Source organism: Pongo pygmaeus, chromosome Y (genome assembly GCF_028885625.2).
Source record: "Pongo pygmaeus isolate AG05252 chromosome Y, NHGRI_mPonPyg2-v2.0_pri, whole genome shotgun sequence".
Classification (NCBI taxonomy): Eukaryota; Metazoa; Chordata; class Mammalia; order Primates; family Hominidae; genus Pongo; species Pongo pygmaeus.
The window spans coordinates 32,936,744-32,943,442 of record NC_072397.2 but is presented as its reverse complement, the minus strand read 5'-3'; the positions used below and the strand labels follow the sequence as shown (position 1 = coordinate 32,943,442).

At 42.2% G+C, this 6,699-nt stretch overlaps 1 pseudogene; it reads left to right on the top strand.

The window, feature by feature from the left end:
- The first annotated feature begins 280 nt into the window (after positions 1–280).
- LOC129025746 (adenylate kinase isoenzyme 6-like) lies at positions 281–6,327 on the top strand (annotated as a pseudogene).
- The last annotated feature ends 372 nt before the right edge of the window (positions 6,328–6,699 follow it).

Sequence of the window (6,699 nt, the reverse complement as noted above, 5' to 3'; positions counted from 1 at the left end):
GTCTGCAGCTCCTTCTTTCAGTCCTGGGACCATAGAGGGACCAGGGAGGGAGGCAAAGGCTCAGCCTGTGCCCCACAATGTGCTCTGAGAAGTCTCCCTTTTCGTTCTTTCTTCTTTTTTTTTTTTCCAAATGGAGGAGAAGTCTCTTTTGTTACCTCCCTATGGACAACCTCAAATTTCCAAATGAAAAGACCCAGCATGGAGCCTCCAGGAAAGTGCACAGAATTCTGTGTAGTACGCAGGAGGAAGGGGGTTCCCACTGAGGGCAGGATCAGTCTGCATGACCCTGTTCAGGAATGTTCTCCTCATAGTACGGCCTCAAGGTGTAGGCATTCTCTGTGTGCACACAGTCCATGGCAGCCTCTGCCTGGGGAGCCATCCAGCTGCACACGTGCAATGGAGCAGTGATCTGGGTGAGTGTGTGGTTCTGGACCTCGTGACAATAAGGGGAGAGGGAGATACAGAGCCCACTGAACCCAGAACACTGCCATAGGCTACTTCTCTGAGACTTCCATCTGCTCTAGGATCTTCTTGCCCTGATAATCTGCCCTGAGGTCAGATAGAAGCAAATGGCCACCACTCCCGTGGATGCCCCCTGTCATACTGACAGCTCCCTAGAGGGAACTCAAGCAGTGGGGGCAGATTGTTTGGGTGGAAACTCTGGAGTTTTGGCTGGCTGGTTCATCCAATAAGCCCCTGGAACATGACACAGGTCAGGGGGAGATGAAACAGTGACATTACATTTTATTTTATTTTATATTTTATTCTATTTTATTTCATCTATTCTATTCTATTCCTTTCTATTCTATTCTATTCTATTCTATTCTATTCTATTCTATTCTATTCTATTCTATTTTTTGAGAAGAAATCTCACTCTGTCACCCAAACTGGAGTGAATCAACATGATTTCAGCTCACTGCAACCTTCACCCACCGGATTCAAGGAATTCTTCTGCCTCAGCCTCCGAGCAGCTGGGACTACAGGCATGCATCACCACGCCCAGCTAATTTTTGCATTCTTAGTAGAGGTGGAGTTTCACAGTATTGGCCAGGCTGATATTAAGCTCCTGACCTTGTGATCTGCCCACATTGGCCTTCCAAAATTTTGGGATTACAGGCATGAGCCACCATGCCCGGCAGCCTTACCTTTACTTTCTTGACATGACAAAGTGTTTTGTGAAGTTCAGGCTGTGGTACTTGAGCAGCTCCAGTGCTGAATGGCTTAGGAAGCAAGGGCTAGTGGGCTTGGGGTTGAGCAATAGGCTGTAGGCCTACAAGGAGGAAGTGGGCACTGAGCAAGTGCCCTGGTTGTCTGTCCACAGACCCAGAAAAAATGACATCCCAGGAGTTTGTGGGGAGCTGGCAGAGACTTACTGGATCCAGTAAATGCCCCATGCGGATGCAGTGATGGGGCACTTCTTGTCCTAATCTGTAATTACAAAGAGGTACATGAAATCCCTTTGCATCTTGCAGTTTCCAGGAAGTGGGTTCCAGATGCTCATGCTAATCACTTTTAGGCACTGAAAGCGCTTCAAGAATGGTCAAGCAGAAATAAGGTCTTCATTTCACCTAGGACCCTCTTCTTTGCTCCCTTTGGGAGTTCCACCTTCCAGTCTTGGCTCTGGAGACACCATGGTCCCTCCTGGGTCCCTGGCAAGATGTACACAGGTGGCACACTGTCAGTGAGGCTCATATGCAAGCCATTCTTTCACTTCCTACTGTTTGAGGGACTCAAGGCTGGTAGTCAGCACAGGGCCACCCAAGACCAGATCTCTCCACCTAAATTTGACCCTGGTTTGAGTGCCTCTAGGCCAGACCCCTCCATGTGGGAAAACCTGGTCCTCAGCCTCTGGCCTCCATGCTCCCCATCCCTTTTTTCAATCCTGGCCCCAATGTCTCCCCCACCTCTCAGGTCATTGGAGAAGATACTCGGGAAAAACAAGCAGCTTTAGTCAGCCCTGCTAAAGTTGGCAGATGGGCCCAGGCTCTCAAGCTGCTCTTGGGAGCGGCTCAAGTGGAAGCAGGCCTTGAATAGTGTGTGTAGTTCTTTCAAGGAGAGGGAAGTAGGATGTTACCAGGGCCCTGTACCTTAAAACATCGCATCTAGCACAGAAAATAGTTTGCAAGATGCTCTCGTGGGTGATTTCAATTTTCAACTTTAGGCTTCCATTTTCAAATTCCATAATGAACACATTAGGTGGGGTTCTAATTTCAACACACACACACTCACACAGACACACACTCCTGTCTGCTAGTGGGCAGAGATCCTTTCTTACAAAGAATCTTCTGACAAATGCCTCTGAATCACATGTGGGTCTTGAAGAGCTGACAAGGCTAACTGCTTTTTATCCACTAGTGTCTTGGGTAGATGGAGCATTTAGAGCTGCCTTTTTGGGCAGCCCTAATGCAGGGTTGTGCTGAGGACTCCCCAGGGCCTCCAAATTCAGGACTATCTTCCAGTTTGTGTTTCACTGAATTTTAATGGTGGCTGTTTTGGGAAAGAGGAAAGGTTCTGTGATCAACTATGGGCACCATTGAGCTACAAATCTTTTCCACACTTCCTCTTAGCAAGCAGGTAGACCCTGGGAACATGAGTGGCTTTTCCCCAGGGAACATGAGTACATGAGAGATTTTGCTTTACAACCAGGTGAATCTCACCACAGCAGTTGGTGCTGTACTGGGCAGATTTCCCCACTCAAATACTGTGAATCTTTTTAAGTTTTTTGTATTTCTTTTTTCCGCAAGACATCATTTATCTTTATAGAATTTTATTGGGCTGATATGAAGGCTGGCTTGATACTGCCTGATTTTTTTAGAATCACAACTCTGCTCTTTAACTTGTGGGCTATGAAGTTATAAGGTGTTGGTGTGACAGGCTGAGAAGCAGGCGTGTGCTCCAATCCTACATTCATATGCTTATCTGTGACACAAGACCTCCAAGGATTGGGGAAGTCCTGCCTGGCCCTTCTTTTGGGGTCCCTCCTCTAGGCAGTCTACCCAACTTCCAATCCAGCCTTCCCTCATACACAACCCTGAGACCTCCTGCATCTCCTCACTGTTTTGCAGCCCTGGGAAGTGGTTTGGCGTGTTTCTGTCCAGGTGCAGTGAGAAGCAAGTGCAGTGACACATTTTTTCATGGACCATCATCACCGGCTAAATCTCCTGCAATGTCTCCCTAAGGGACACCTGCAGGAAGATGGTCCCAACAACTCTGATAAGAAACCGCATGGCTGGAAGCAAGGACTTACCATTTCCCCAGCCCAAAGCCCGGAGAATCTTTCCCAAAATTCTCAGGTTTCCACTTTTTGAATATTTAATTCTTTTTAGAATCCCAGGCCCCCTCTATAGATGCCATGCCTACCTACACCTGTCTGTGTGTGCAGAATAGAGCCTGTCCACACTGACTATTCCTCCAGACCAAGAAAAATCCCTATGCAGAGTAGGGGGAGATGGAAAAACTAAGGGAGACAAAATGGCAGGTTTATCTCATCCCTCACCCAGTGCTAAGGTCCCCAGGGCAAACAGCTTTTGCCTTCAAATTCAAGTTAACAGCTTACAAAATATATTCATTTTTACTTTCCCCACTCTCTTACTAATGTTACAAATTTTGTCGCTATATATTGTGTGTATTTTCACAGAGATTGAAGAATTTAATACACCATTATTATTACAATAGCAAATTTTGTATCAGTGTATATACTTATATTTAATAGAGAGCTTTATATTTTCATATGGTTTTATGATGCTGTCCAGCATCATTTTATGTTTCAACATAATTGACTATCATATGCATTTTTTCTAGGGTTATTTTAGTAGTAAGCAACATTAGATTTTTTATTTTAAACTTAAAAACGTTTTATTTTTTCTAATTTTTGAAGTACTGTGTTTTCCAGATCAATTATTCTTGGTTACTATTATTTTTGTTTCATCACAGAAACGTGTAAGGTTCTCAGAATCTCCTCTTTTTCTTCCAAATAATATTTATGTCATTTTCTTCCTATATTCTTTTTATAAGACTCTTTCTCTGAATATATTGGTCTACTTGATGTTGTCCAGTAAGTCTCATATTTCACACTCATTTTTTTCCATTTTTTTCAAAAACTAGTTTCCAGGCCTAAATATTTGTGAATAATATATGTTTAATTTTCTGAATCTATTTTTGATCCATTTTTTGCTGTTGTGTCTCTGTAGCGAATTTGTAAATGACAGTTATTGGATCCTTCAATGCCACAATTTCTGTTGGGTTTTTAGAAAAAGGTTTCATATCTTTGTTGATATCACATTTTGGTCATTTATTATTTTTAAATGTTATTCAATTGTTTATTTTTGTTTTATTTTTGTTCACTGAGTAATTTTAATTGTTTTCAATTCTTTATCACATATGCAAAAATCTTCATTACTTAAGAGTCAACTTCTGGATATTTATTTTGTTTCTTCCAGTGAAGTGTATTTCCCAAATTCTTCGTATGACTTGTAATTTTTTCATAAGATCTGGAAAATTATACAATGTCCATCAAATCTAGCATTTAAAGCCTGCCATGGCTGGGCACAGTAGCTCAGGCCTGTTATCCCAGCACTTTGGGGGACCAAGACATGCAGATACTCGAGGCCAGGATTTTGAGACCAGCCTGGCTAACATAGCAAAACCCGTCTCTACCGAAAATACAAAAAAATTAGCTGAGTATTGTGGTGTGCACCTCTCATCCCAGCCATTAAGAAGACTGAGACAAGAGAATCGCTTGAACCCAGGAGACGGAGGTTGCACTGAGCTGAGATTGCTCCACTGCACTCCAGCCTGGGCTACACAGCAAAATTCTTTCTCAAAAATAAATAAATAAATAAATAAATAAACTGCCTTAGTAAAGGGGGATATTAACAGCAGTCATCCAGGCTATAGATTCTGGGGGCTTCAAAGATGCATTCTGAGGTATTTCTTCTCTGAATCTGGGTGTATTTCTCAGTTAAATATAATTTGTTTCATTGTTTTTAGATTGATTACCTATTTTCTTCCCCAGTTGACTGTCTGTGGTATTGCAGCTTCTCTAGTGCTGCAATTTTCTTTCTTCTCATCAGACACAACTGTTATCTGTATGACTCCATCATGTCCTTCAGCACTCCATGTCTATTCATTAGGCAATCTCTTGAAAGGAAAAACATTTCAACACATACACTACAGCTTTAATTCTTTCCTGAGGAAGACGCTGGGAGTTGGGCATATTCTGGTGAGCCCAATTACTATTGTGGGGAAGAAAAAAAAAAAACACTCTGGTGGATAGTCTGTAGCAAAGAAAAGATTCCTGCAGTGTGAAAAGAGAGGAGGCAACAGCCATATACAAAGCAAGGTAAAAATAAATGAGCAGGTAACCCATAGGAGAGGTCCAAAGGTCACAGAGAAAGCAAGAGTTTAAATATGGTTTGGTCATCTCTGTTCTAATGGAAATTGTTTTAGAAAAGCCTAATTTTATTTTTCTTGCTGTCACAGAGAAACATGTTCCTGTCCCATGCTTACTATGCTCTTCAATATTCTACGGCTTCCTTTCTCCCTCCCAGAATCTTCCAGTGCATTCACACTGAAAACCAAAGTCCTCCCAGAATCTGTAAGAATCTACATGATCTGACTAGATTTCATTAGTTTTGGGAACTGGGGAAATCTGCACACATTTCTGGAGACCTCTATGTTATGCAATTTTTAAATAAATATGTGGTTTCTCAAGTCAAAGGTGTGTGAAGGGAGTTGTGGAGGTATTGAGAGGCATTGGGATTTGTTTTAGAAATTCCAAGAACAGTAGTGCAAAGGACATGTGAACAAGGCACTCGGCGCCATCACAGCAAGCCATCATTGCCTCTCAGCATCCTGCTCACCAGTACCCCAGGGGTTGGAAGAACCTTAATAGGCACAGAACTTGCATCAATATCAGGACTGAAATACATTGATGTGGGTGATTTATCTTGAGAAGAGCAATTGTATGATGGCTATGATGAAGAGTATGATTGTCCCATTTTAGATGAAGACAGATTAGTTGATGAGTTAGATAACCAAATGAGAGAAGGTGGAGTTATTGTTTATTACCAAGGTTTTGATTTCTTCCTTAAATGCTGGTTTCATGTAGTTTTTGTGCTGAGGACAGATACCAATGTATTGTATGAAAGACTTGAAACAAGGGGTTATAATGAGAAGACTCTAACAGACAATATTCAGTGTGAGATTATTCAGGTTCTTTATGAAGAAGCCACAACATCCCACAAGGAAGAAATCATGCATCAGTTGCCCTGCAATATACCAGAAGATCCAGAAAATAATGTAGATCAGATTGGCTGGGTGCAGTAGCTAACGCCTGTAATCCTGGCACTTTGGGAGGCCAAGGTGTGTGGATCACGAGGTCAAGAGATCAAGACTATCCTGGCTAACATGGTGTAACTCCATCTCTAGTGAAAATACAAAAAAAAAAAAAAAAAAATTAGCCGGCGCATGGTGGTGGGTGCCTGTAGACCTGGCTTCTCAGGAGGCTGAAGCAGGAGAATGGCATGAACCTGGGATGTGTAGCTTGAAGTGAGCTGAGATCGCACAATTGCAATCCAGCCTGGGCAACTGAGTGAGACTCCATCTCAAAATAAATAAAAATAAATAAATAAATAAATAAATAAATAAATAAATAAGAAAATAATCTAGATCAGATCTAGAAATGGATTAACAGTGGAT